Genomic DNA, 13,735 nt, shown 5'->3' with positions numbered 1-13,735 from the left:
ACTGCCACGTGGAACTACGTCACTGGCAAAAATAGCTTAAACAAAACAAGATTTAAGATAAGATACACATTCTTAAATTTTCTTAACTTAAGTATATTTTTGATGAACTGAGGTACAAGTTAATAGAGTAGAAAAAGAAGACTCAATTATAAACCATGCATATATCAGTGTGTAGTTTAGCGATAATTTACTGATCTAACTAACACCGAGACTATAAAAATTAATAACGAAACATTGAAGCTCAAACGGTACTATTCCCAGTGTTAATCTTTATTATTATAATTTCTATTAAGATTTCTAAACATTTGTGCTGTGAACTCGACAACTGAGATCGTTGGCCACGAATTATCTCCCATTAGAATATTTGGGAATAAAATATTTTGCAAAGGAGATAATCAGGATAAACATTATAAAAAAGTTAGACATACTATTTTTTTGAAAATGCAAAATATGATAAAAATTAAGTAAAAGAATAGTTTTATAGAAATTTTTTCTCTATTGTGATATGATTATCTTTTTCAGATCATAAAACTTGTAAAATCTTTTTGTAATATTATTTTTTATATAAAGCCTTCTATTATTTGTAAAATGTAAAAGTATAGATAACATTTATGACGTTTAGGAGTACTTGATAAATGGATACTAAAATTTAATTTTGGATCCCTTGTAAGAAGGGATAAAACATTTAAGAACGTTGAGTTAGTTAGGGCAGGGGTCGGCAACCTGCGGCTCGCGAGCCGCATGCGGCTCTTTTGATATCAAGATGCGGCTCTCCAGCTCCTTGAACAAATACTAATGATCTTAATAAAAAAAAAAATATTTAATATAAAAAAAGTGTTAGTGGCGCTTTAAAACCAGGGAAATTTTGAAAGTTGTAACTTTTGGCTCTTCCGCTTCAAAAGGTTGCCGACCCCTGAGTTAGGGCAGTTGTCGGCAACCTTTTGACACAGAAGAGCCAAAAGTATAATTTTCAAAATTTCCCACTTTTTAAAGAGCCACTAACATTTTTAGTTTAATATTTTATTATTTGATTAGGACTAAGTAAATAAATGTGATTTGTTATTTAAATAGTTTTAAAAATTGAAATAATATTTATTGATATAAAAAATTTCACTTGTTTTGTCAGAATAATAAACTTTGTAATCAAATAAAATAATTATAGGACTATCCCAATCCACTTAAGTAGCTGTTAACTTTTTTTTTCTCTCTTTACGGATATCACGGCTCAGGAGGTGTCTGCAATTTGCAAAGCAGGCCTCAACACGGCTAACTTCGACTAACTAGTTTGAATATCGGTTTGATAACCATGTATCCGTCGCTTCTGTCCTTTGGTTCTCACCAAGCTTATCTTCCACCCCAATGAACGCAGGGTAAACTTTTACCACATAGTCTAGTACCCGTCTCAACAGTAGGAAGATTATAACTGAAAAAAACTACGTCACTCTCGTCAAACTAATGATTACTGACACACATGGGAATGCATTCTGAATAAAATAACATTCCCCATTAAAAGACATTTTAAAAAGTCGGCACTTGGGCAGTGGCAAGCATGGGATTGTTGCCACGGGGCTGTGGGGCTGGGCCTGGTGCCCAAGCGGCAATCAGCTGTCCGTATACTTTCTACTGCACATATTCTCAATGCTCTCTGATAATTGTTTTAATTCTGTTTAAAGTTGATTTTGTTTACATTATGATATTTGATAAGTTTTGAAACTGAAATAATACAATTATTAATATTTGTGCAAGGGGTTGGAGAGCCGCATCTTGACAGCAAAAGAGCGGCATTCGGCTCGCTAGACGCAGGTTGCCGACCCCTGAGTCAAAAGAAACCGAGTTACATACCCTATTTTAGTCGAGTTCTTATGACATTTTACTTTTTCCATTTAATTACTACATACACAATTGATGTTCATGTCTTTGAAAATGTATAAAACTACCAAATAAATTATTATTACTATTTTAAATGTTTAAAATAAATTTAAAAAAAAAACAACAAAAAAACTGGTAGGACTGATACAGATTCAGATGTTTGAAAGGGAAGAATGTTTGATTTTATTTGACTCATTGTACTCAACATAACATTCCGGATGCTTAAAATTTTTATAATTTTATTTTTCTTTAATCCCACATGTATTTCAACTCTACTTAAAAGCCCAAACCCCCTCAGCCCATCACGTAGCAGGAAAAAAAAAATCCCCTGAATCATCATTTAATTACATATTTGCATTTTCAGGTTCTTTTTTCAAAATAAAATTGTAATTATACGTTTTGTATTAGATATATGTATAAGTAAACCATCTTAGATGAATGAAAGTAGGCTTCAAGAGTAGTATATTAGGTCACTTTTGATTATTATTTTTGGCGGAGGAGCGGAGGCGCAGGTACAATGAAATAGAGCAAAATACTCGGGAGGAGCGGAGGTGGAAGGGACAATGACATATAGTAAAATACTACGCCAACTGCCGGAGGAGTCTACGCCAACTGCCGGAGGAGCGAAGGGTGAAGGGACAACGACATATAGTAAAATACGACGCCAACTGGTGTTGGCGGAGGAGCGGAGGGTGGGTCACCTTTTGGTGATCTTGTGACGTAATTAGTGATCTTGTGACGTAATCATTGACCTAGTTACGTAATTTTAATGAGTTTTTTAATTAGTTTTAATGAATTTTTAAAATTTTAATTAATTTTTATTAACGAGTTACGTAATTTGATTATTTGATTACTTTTTTAATTGTTTAATTTGTTTGTTTACTTGTTGTTTAATTTAATTACTTTGTTTATATTGTGTAATTTTTATTAACGAGTTACGTAATTTGATTTTAATTTTTTAAATTTTTAAATTTTATTTTATAATTAGTTTAATTTTTATTAACGAGTTACGTAATTTGCTTATTTGTTTGATTTAAATTGTTTAATTTGATTTTGATTACTTTGTTTAATTTATTTATTTGATATATTTCTTTTCTTTGTTGTTTAATTTGTTGGTTTGTTTATTTGAATGTATGTATGTTTTAAATAAAAGACTAACACTAGCATGTACTAGAACAGTCTTTGTATAACATCCATTAACCAGCCGTGCAACACGTGTTACTTATCGATCCGCAATCCTTTGTTTTTTAGAAGGCCCGTACAACGGCTGAGTTAATATTGATCGCAGCCGTTGGGCCATCACACCTAATTAAATTTGGTCACGCATCATAGGTTTTTTCTCGGTCGCAGCTACAGGCCCATCAGCATAATAGCCTGCCTAATTAAATTTGGTCACGCATCAGCGATTTACAGCGGTTTACTCGGCGCTGCCCGTTTTTAATGGGAATGTATTGATCGCACCCACTGACCATCAGTATGATGGCCCACCTAATTAAATTTGGTCACGCATCACCGATTTATGTGTTGTTCACGGAAGCGAACACCGTAGGAGTCCAGTGTTTAATCGAAAGAGCTAAGTGGTTAACCGCAAACCCAGCTTTAAGTGTGGGAACACCTGTTACCACTTTAATTGATTTTTTCCCCCCCGGTTGGGTCCCGTGCTTTTCACTAACAGTTATACGGACAGTATCATAGGTTTTTCATCGAGTAAAGAAATAGTATTGATCGACCCGTGTCTAGTCTATGTACCCATTAACCAACTGTGCAACAGCTGTTGCGCGACCACAGCATAGGATCTGGTAATTAACGCGAAGCCATTAAGGACTTTGGTTGTAACTATTCGCTTATAGCGAGGGTCAGCGAAAACAAAATATATTTAAGGGTTGGAATTTTCTTTCAACAACCGTTAAGTCAGGTTTGAGACGAAACGAAGTCTCGGTAGGTTCGTGTTTTTTAATGGGCGACAGGGCGACTTGGTGCGTTGGTACGTGAGGTATGCGGGGTAGATATGTTTTTTACAAGTCTGGAAAAGTAATTACGTTTTTTATGACCGTTCCGATTTTCTTTTGATCTGACCACCATTTGACCACACTGAGCCAGATAAATTTAACAAATGTTCAATACATAGGCGCTTATAGTAGCAGGGGTGAGGGGTGTAAGCAGGCGGGTGACGGTGTGAACAGGTGATTGAAGGGTGAGCACGTAGGTGAAGGGGTGAGCAGGTCGGTGAAGGGGGACAGGAGTAGGCGTAAAGGATATATAGTAAAAGATTCCACCACCTAAGTGAGCTGTAATGAATTAGGCCTTTTTGAGTATGACTTGTTACCCAGGTGTTGACATGATACGCTTTTTTGAGATACGCACACACACACACATACACACACGTACACACGTACACACACATACACACACACGTACACACATACACACACACACACACACACACACACACATGCGCGCGCGCGCGAAATTCATACTAGGTCGGTAAAGGCGGAGAGAACTTATAGGTATACATTATCATGGCGACAACAAAAGCGACCCTTATTTTATTTACATGAAAGCGTGTTTTCCAAAAAGTATCACCATGCCATTGTCATTTTCGCAGCGGGGTTTATTTTAAGTGCACCCCGTGCACGATTGTTTACACTTTAAAAGAAGTGTCGCGTGTCTTCCCCATAGGTCTTCCCTAATAGAGAAACGAGAGGAAAGACAACTGTTCTAAAATTAGAACAGCCTTGTCTACAGACACGAGTATCGTCCCTTGTGAAAAAATTCGCGTCAGAATCCTTAACTAAACAGTCAATTTCTTTAACAAGTTAAAAAAAAATTTAGGAAGACAAGGGTTAACAACATTAGACGCCACTGTTTTTGTTTCCTGTGACAAGGCTCAAAACACTTTTGTATTTTATGTCTCAAGTAGAGGGGTGGGATATTTTTTTCTTTGTAAGCGTGTTGTAAACAATGGGTAGAGGAAGCGATTACTAAGTAAGAGGGGAGAGAACGTGACGTACATCGCGATATTTGAAAACATGGCGATGTTTAACCTCAACCAAAAAAGGCAATGAACCTAGAAGGAAGACGAATATATATATCTTAGTCTTGCAGCAGATTACCTTCCCATGTTCGCTTTAGTATTACAGTTTTCATCAAACTTTTTTTGACTTGAACTTCTTTAATTTTTAAGAAAGTTAACTTATACATAATACATTACGTCTAATGACAATTTTTTATTTTTACCACTCAATGTATTTTGTTTTTCTATATCTTACATTGTCATCTTAATTTTTGATCACCTTAGTAAAAATTTGCTTAAGATTATAAACTTCAATTTTTAAAAACCAACAACGTTATAGTACGTCGTGTCAAATGACACACCGTTTAAAATGTCTACATTTAAAGTTCACCAAAATAATGACGTAAAAACTAAATATGATATGACATTAGCATACATATCATTCAATCTAATCACTCTAAAGTACAAATCAATAGTTTTTATTGATTAAGGGGCTGGGTGAGTTATTTTTATTCGGGTGCGCAGGGAAGGTTTGGAGTTGGTTGGGACAGATTTTATACACGAGTCGGTGACGTTTTCATCGAGGCAGGGTTCGAGGCTAGTCCATGTATGATTTAGAATTGTTAGGGGTCCACAGAAAATAGTCAACATTATTATGTCATGATTGTTGAGACACTACAGGGTGCCACAGAAAATAGTCAACATTATTATGTCATGATTGTTGAGACACTACAGGGTGCCACAGAAAATAGTCAACATTATTATGTCATGATTGTTGAGACACTACAGGGTGCCACAGAAAATAGTCAACATTATTATGTCATGATTGTTGAGACACTACAGGGTGCCACAGAAAATAGTCAACATTATTATGTCATGATTGTTGAGACACTACAGGGTGCCACAGAAAATAGTCAACATTATTATGTCATGATTGTTGAGACACTACGGGGTGCCACATAAAGTAGTCAACATTATTATGTCTTCATATGAAGGTCTGAAATGTAGAGTAGTGCATTGCCAACAGACTTCGGAGACGGACCGTAGTAAGGCAGAGTTGCCTACTTCCACCATTCCTGTTCCTGCTGGCCATAGACTGGATTATGAAGATGTCAACAGAGAAAATGCGAAATGGTACGCAATGGACACTGTGTAGCCACCTGTATGACCTGGAATTTTCTGACGACCTGGCCCTTCTTTCTCACACAACAGCAAATGCAAGGTAAAACATTGGCAGAAGAAGCCCTAGAAGAAGTGGATAGATTCATCTACCTTGGAGGTATTGTTGATAACCACGGTGGGACAGAGGCAGACATACAAATAAGGATGAGCAAGGCAAAAGCAGTCTTCAACCAACTATAACATGTTTGGGGTTCTGGAGATTTAACCCTTGGAATAAAAATCAGGATCTTCAACACACTAGTAAATCTATGGAGCTGAGACATGGAGAATAACTGCTATAAATAAGAAGAAAATACAATCATTTATAAACGCATGCCTCAGAAAGATCCTGCGAATTCGCTGGCCTAAAACCATCAGAAATGATGTTCTATGGCAGGGGTCGGCAACCTTTTGAGACTGAAGAGCCAAAAGTTAGAATTTTCAAAATTTCCCAGTTTGAAAGAGCCACTACATTTTTATTTAAATATTTTATTATTTGGTTAGTACTAGGTAAATAAATGTGATTTGTTATTTTTACTTTCTCGTATATACGTAGTATAGAGAAAGTATTGTAATCGTGCAAAAAAAAAATCGAGATTTTTAGAAATCTCGACGTTTTACACCTCACTGATACAGAAAAACATAATTTTGCAATCTTGTCCGTATGTCTGTGTGTCTGTGTGTGTGTCTGTGTGTGTGTAAACACGATTACTTGAGTACCGTTACAGCTAGGTTGATGAAATTTCATATATAAGTATTTTATCGACATCGTAGATCCGTATCAACTTTTGAGTGATTTCCGATAACCGGAAGTGGTACTTTTTCTACTTTGAATTTTTCAAAAGCCTATAACTTGAGTACTATTTCAGATAGATAAATGAAATTTCACATGTAAGTAAAAGATCTAATTCTCTACCTTCTGTTAAATTTTGAGTAATTTCTGTTGACGGGAAGTACCACTTCCGATTTCTCAAAAACCGCATCTAAATTTATAAAGTACTAATAATATTGCGCACCATTATGAACATCTTTATTCGGCGTTCGCTTGGTGTGCAATACTTTTTTCTATGAGATTCTATTTTATTTTAAAAAGTTTATGTATTTAAAATGGATTAAAAATCATAACTATATCCCGAGTTCCCATCCCCTGTTGTTTTATATAAGAATATTCGAGAAAGTTTAGGGGAGATCACTCCCGGTTTATTTAAAAATAGTTTTAAATATGAAATAATATTTATTCATATAAAATCACACACATGTTTCGCCAGAATAATAAATTTAGTAATCAAATATAGTTATAGGACTATCCGTCACTATCCCAATCCACTATAGAAGCTGCTAACTTTTCTTTCTTTCTTTACGGATATCACCGACTCAGGAGGTGTCTGCCATTAGCCAGGCAGGCTTCAACACGACAAACGCCGACTAACTGGCTTGAATATCGGTTTGATTACCGTGAATTGGTCGCTTCTGTCCTTTGGTTCTCGCCAGGCTTTTCTTCCATCCCACTGAACACAGGGTAAACTATTGTCCCACCATCCAGTACCCGGCTCAACAGTAGGAAGCTAATAGCTAAAAAAAAACTACGTCACGCATGTCAAATTAATTATTACTGATTTATAGGGAAATGCATTCTGAATAAAATAACATTCCCCATTTAAAAACATTTGAAAAAAGTCGTTACTTGGGCAGTGGAAAGCATTGTATTGTTGCCACGGGCAGGGCTGTGGTGTTGCACATATTATAACTGATCTCTTATAAATGTTTTTATTCTGTTCAAATGTGTTTTTCTTTACATTATGATATTTGATATGAATATTGAAAGTGACATAATATAACTATTAATATATGTGCAAGGAGCTTGAGAGCCGCATCTTAACAGCAAGGAGCCGCATGCGGCTAGCGAGCCGCAGGTTGCCGACCCCTGTTCTGTGGCAAAGGAAAAATCAACTGTCTTCTGGAATAGATTTACTATTTCTTACAATGGTTTGTTGATTAGTGTCCCTTGTTGAACAATTTTTTTTTTTTTTTTTTTCCCTTATTGAACAAGGGAGCCAAAATTAATTGCTTTGGATATATTTTTGTCTTCCATGTAATTTAATTAAAATAACTTATTTATTTAAAATTCTTAAACTTATGATGGGTGCGTGTTTGTTTTGTATTATAGTAAAAAAAACAATATGTTAGTTAAACGGCAATTTTTTAAAAATATTTTTAAAAACTAAATAAATACAGTTTTTGAATAACACTATTCTCATCACAATATTACTTTACTTAATAACTTATGCATTAACACTTCTTATTGAGTTTAGTAAAAAAAAAATATTATTACCTCCCCTGGACAAAGTAACGTGATGCATAATTTCAAATTGTAAATCGTTACTTAATGGCGTAAACAAGGGGAGAAATTTCTAAGAGGGGAGGAATAGGGAGTGAAGGGGAATGGGGGGCTATAACCCTTCATAATAGCTAGTTACACACATTTTTTTTAAAATAATTAAAATGACAAAATAACGACGGGGTTGTATTAAGGGGACTAAATGTTTCAAAATGATACCAAATTTATGTTTATAGGATAAACGGTTCTCTAGATATGACGGTTTTAGTGTAAAAATTGCGGGGACAACTAAGCCTATGGAAAACGAAAGCAAAAAGTGGTCACGTCGAGAGTATAGAAAAAAGGCGAAAGGGAAATAACTCTGCGTAGGCACACAATTATAAAATTTTCAAATTAGTATTTTTAAATGCATTTTAAAAAAAAATGAGTATCTCTACCAAGATATTAATAAATTATTTAACTTAAAAGTGGTTTATTAAAAAGCATTTAAATAAAAATATACCACTGGATATATTCTATCATTTAAATCAAACGTCATAGTAATAGTAAAAATAAAAGAAACTGGCTGAGTAAAAAAGAATAAACATTCCTAATTCCTAGGTAAGCGATATCATAGAGACAGCTCAGTACAGTGCAACATATATGAGTGTTTTTTACTTATTGGAAGCATGTCAGTAAAGAGATAATCTTTGGGTGTCGTTAGATAACTAAACATAGCTAGCGCGAAACAAACAGCAACGTTATCAAGAATCGAGCATTTCACACAGCTACGTAGACAGACGCTAGACACGAGGGTTTCTGTCCGGCTTTTGCCTCCAGTTTTAAATTCGACATCTTGCCACCTGGTTTTGAACGTGATGGACAGCTTGGTCGTGGGATGACCTACGGTCACCAGGTCGGGTACCGATCTATCAGTTTAGTTAGCGGGCGTACTACATACTAGACCACACTGTCCAGTTGTGATAACATTTAACAAAATCTTGGCGATACCGGGTCTGGAAAAACGTCTTACAACAATAAGGATAAGCTATGGATGGGGGAGGGGAATGTGTGTAAAAAAAGAGTGCCTTTATTTGTGGACGATGAAAGGCATAATCAATTCCGTACCACGTTTAGAAAAGCAAAAGGTACCCCAGTACTACATAGCTAACTTATCAACCATACTTTACATACTTTCAACTTCATTTTAGATGTAGTATTCGAAAAAAATCAATCACACTAACTTAACAAAAGCAACTCAATTAGCACCCGACTCAAAGGTCTTTAACTCAGAAAGTCTCCCTCCCCCATCCTCATACAATCGTTATTTGAGTGTGAGTGGGTATCAAACAAATAAATATAGGCCTTTGTTGTTTACAAGGGTATATTTTATTCTTTAGCAAGATAAACTAATGGGATATGAAATAAATGAAGACTATCAGTGTACACATTCAGCTTTTTACAATAGAATGAACACACTCGTAAAATGTTGTGTTTTAACTAATATTTCTTATATTAATAAGATTTTGGATCCCGCACAGGCTACTTGGTGAATAACCACTATTCAATTAATAATTTCGACCTTTGGCTTATAATGTTTAAGACAGCTTAGATACATCTTTATTTTACATTTTAAATAGACCTAATGGCCTAATAATATAAAACAAATATAACGGAATACGAAAGCGGAGAAAGGTAGAATCGATATCGCTAATACTTAAGCCTACGGTATCTATTTTGTTAGTCGGGTTTTACAGCTTGTGATCGTCTGAAGAAGAAAGTAAAAACATTTGTGAAAATAACAGTAAAAATGTACCGACTCACACTAAATTCAAGTTAAGTCTGAATGTTTTCTTATTTTAATTGGTCAAAATACCAACGGATATATCGACAAATTTTTAGCGATACCGTTTTTCTCGATTTTTAGATTTAAGCCTCTACTATAATGCATTACGAAACAGATGATTTTCGGAGTTAAAAAATTAAATTAAAAATCGTATAGTCTTACTCTAATCGAACCTAGTGTCATTTTTTTTAGTTTTAAATCATTATATGTATAAATTAATTTCAACTTTGTGTTGAGTTATCGTATACCTAATTCAATCATTAGTATCACGTAGTACATGCCGCAACATATTAGCTCAATTCACACAATTTTTACTATTTTAAAAAGGTTAATTTATTATCTTTGAATCCTCTCATTTACTAGTTTAATTATTAAAATTCTTTAAGAAAAAAAATGTATAAAAATTGGTGACATAATTCTTATAAAACGAAAGAAACATGACAATGCGGTATCGATACCGCTAATAGGGTACCTAGTTTGTGGGACATATTGCATAGTCTGCTAAACGGATAAACCTAAAATAAGTATGCTTGTTAGAAAGCTTAATAAAAAATGAAGATAATCCTACTAAAAACAGAGCTAGTCTCAATGTGCGACTATTTTATGTAAATTTTTGAAAACTCACCTTTTAAACTCAATATGAGATTAACAAAAACAAGTAAAAAGTTGAAATAAAAATTATACAGCGGTAACGGCCAATAACCGCTGCTAATAAGGAGAGCATATATGATTGGAATCATAATCACGTTCTATCGTTTTTTAAACGGTTAACAGAGCAATGTGAACGACTACATTTGAATTAGATTTTATTGTGCACGAAAGGTTTAAAGCCTGTGACGTCATATTTTGTTTACTTGTGCAACTAGCTAGGCCTACTTCATAAGAACCATACTCCCTTAGAAAAAATTCATAAAAAACGTTTTAATAACAAGCTTTTATGTAATAATGCACTAAAAAGTAGAAAATAAAGTATACACTACTATTTAAATAACTATAGAGAAAAGCGTGGGTCACTTAAGTACCTACTGAATACCTTTACTAATAATGCTTGCCACTGCCCAAATGCCGACTTTTTCGTTAAATGGGGAATGTTATTTTTATTCAGAATGCATTTCCCTATTCTTCAGTAATCATTAATTTGACATGAGTGATGTAGTTTTTTAGCGCAATTTCCATTCTGGAGAATTGCGTTTATTAACTCGTCTTTTCTGGGAATGGATGGATGGATGTGTGTCCGCAGCTTTAAGTCGTATCTCCTCCTCAACGAAGCAACATCGAGGACTAGTTCCAAAAGCAATTATGTTAAGCAAGTTACGAGGATGAACATAGACCATAAACATTCCGGGTTTCTTTCATGGATTTCCCGGAAAAGCCAAAAAACCTCGAAAAAATGCAGTTTTTGGCCCATATCTCGGCAACCAGACCACTTAGCGACTTGAAACATTTACCAATCGATTCCTGCCATAATTTAGAACAATATTGCCGAAGAAAGTTTTCAAAAATATCCTTTCGTTCGGTCACACAAAATTTTTTGAATTAATTAAAATTTGGACCGAATTAGTAGGCATTTTATGCAACCACACCACACGCGTCATCACGTTCAATAGCTGCGCCATCACTTTCAATGGCTGCGACATCACGTTCGGTAGCTGGGCGCGCAATGGTTTTTACTCTTTAGTCATGTTACTCTATTGTAAATAAAACATGTAAAATACTGAAAAAAAAATTAATAAAAAACGTTTTAATAACTAACCAATGGTTTTACTAACCCTGCTCTTGATTTACGCTACGACAGAGCTATTTTTAGATAGCACAAGGAAATTGCGCTAAAATTGTCACTAGACTTTTTTTTAATTACTTGTTTTAGTTTATAGCTTCCTACTGTTGCATATGAATTTTTCTTAAAACATCGATATTTTTCCAAAATCTTGTCTAACTCTGTCAACATTGAGTATTTTAATCAATTCCTATTACAATTTATTAAAACAGTTTTCTGAAACGCGAAATAACGGCTAAAACTCGTTTTCTAACATTGGGTTGTTACAATGCAAAAGTGTGACGTCGCACCATCTGAACCCCCCCCCCCCCCCTCCCCCTCATCACACACCGTCACAAAATTACGGACCCCCCCCTTCCCCCATACGAGTGGGACGTCATTTATGGACGACACCTAAGTGCATGTGGTTTTGTATGCTTCTAACTCGTATGCTGTACTGCTGATCTGGATGTATTAATTTAGACATGAAAGGTTCGAGTTTCTTAAGTTTTTGTCAATATAATCACTGTTGAGTAGAGATAGAGATCTGTAATTTATAATTTTTGTCCTGTCCGTATCATGTTTAGGAATATTTTTTTCTGTTAAAAACTGTAGCACAGTCCTCTCTTTCATGTGTGTCTTGAAATGTAACGTGTAAAATGAGAGGTAATTCATTGCCTTTAGTTCTAGCTGCTTCTAAATAAAACGTTCTACGCACGTCCCGCTTTAACCACAACCATCATACGAAATAGTTTTTAATTTTTATACAAACTGTGTACACTGATAGTTTATAATTTTCATACATAAATATTTTCTTTTAAATTATTCGATTATCTGTTTAAAGTTTTGCTTCATTTTGTTTTATTAAAAGTTTCATTTACATGCGTATTGTATAAGTAAATGTTTGAAATATTTTGTGATTTAGTGTTTATTATTTACTCGGATATGCATGCTAGTTTCGTTATTTGTTCAACAAGAGAAAATTTCTAGGTTTATGTAAATTTTAACAATTTTTTGAATAAAAATTTTGATCTTAACACTCACCCTTGTACAAAAGGGTTTCAAAATTTGAGGTATAATTTGATGTAGGTTGAGTTATTATAATTTTGATGTGTTATCTTACTACTACGAATTATTCTCGACAAATAACTAATGTCTACCTGCTTAAAATTACAGCCAGTATTTTAATTTGATTTTTATAAAAAGTTACCATTTTGCAAACTTTTATAAAAAATTTTATTTTGATTATGATTTTAAAAATATGTTACAAAAAACTATGCCCATTAAAAAAATAAAATATGCCATTATTATTTGTGCTAATTATACTCACAAAGTGTTAAATTGCGTCCCTTTACTTTATTTCACACAAGTCTTTGAAGGGGAGATAATTAAATTAACCGCTTCCCGATAAATTTAGAGCAATTGCTTAAGAATGCGTTGGCGTGGCTGCGGACTGCACATGGTTATACAATCTACGGGGTGACAACACCCACACATAATATAGCTAACTTTAATAAGAAATTACACTATTCCAGTTAGTTGAATTATGAATAGCTTAATTGGATAGCTGAATAAAATTATATCACTTGATGAGCGTATATTGTAAACACTCACGAGAAAGGACACTAGTAATATTTATTAAGTAAAAAATGGTCTAAGTCAGTAGAACGTCCACGAGTCGATTCAGCTCTAATGTGTACCTTACTTACGTTGGGGAAAGTAAAGGCGGTTGGGCAAAGTGCTGACCACATTTTCACTTTATATGCCGGGGTT

Source organism: Physella acuta, unplaced genomic scaffold (assembly GCF_028476545.2).
Source record: "Physella acuta isolate Inbredline_101_S28 unplaced genomic scaffold, ASM2847654v3 ptg000279l, whole genome shotgun sequence".
NCBI classification, from domain to species: Eukaryota; Metazoa; Mollusca; class Gastropoda; family Physidae; genus Physella; species Physella acuta.
This window is presented reverse-complemented; position numbering follows the sequence as displayed.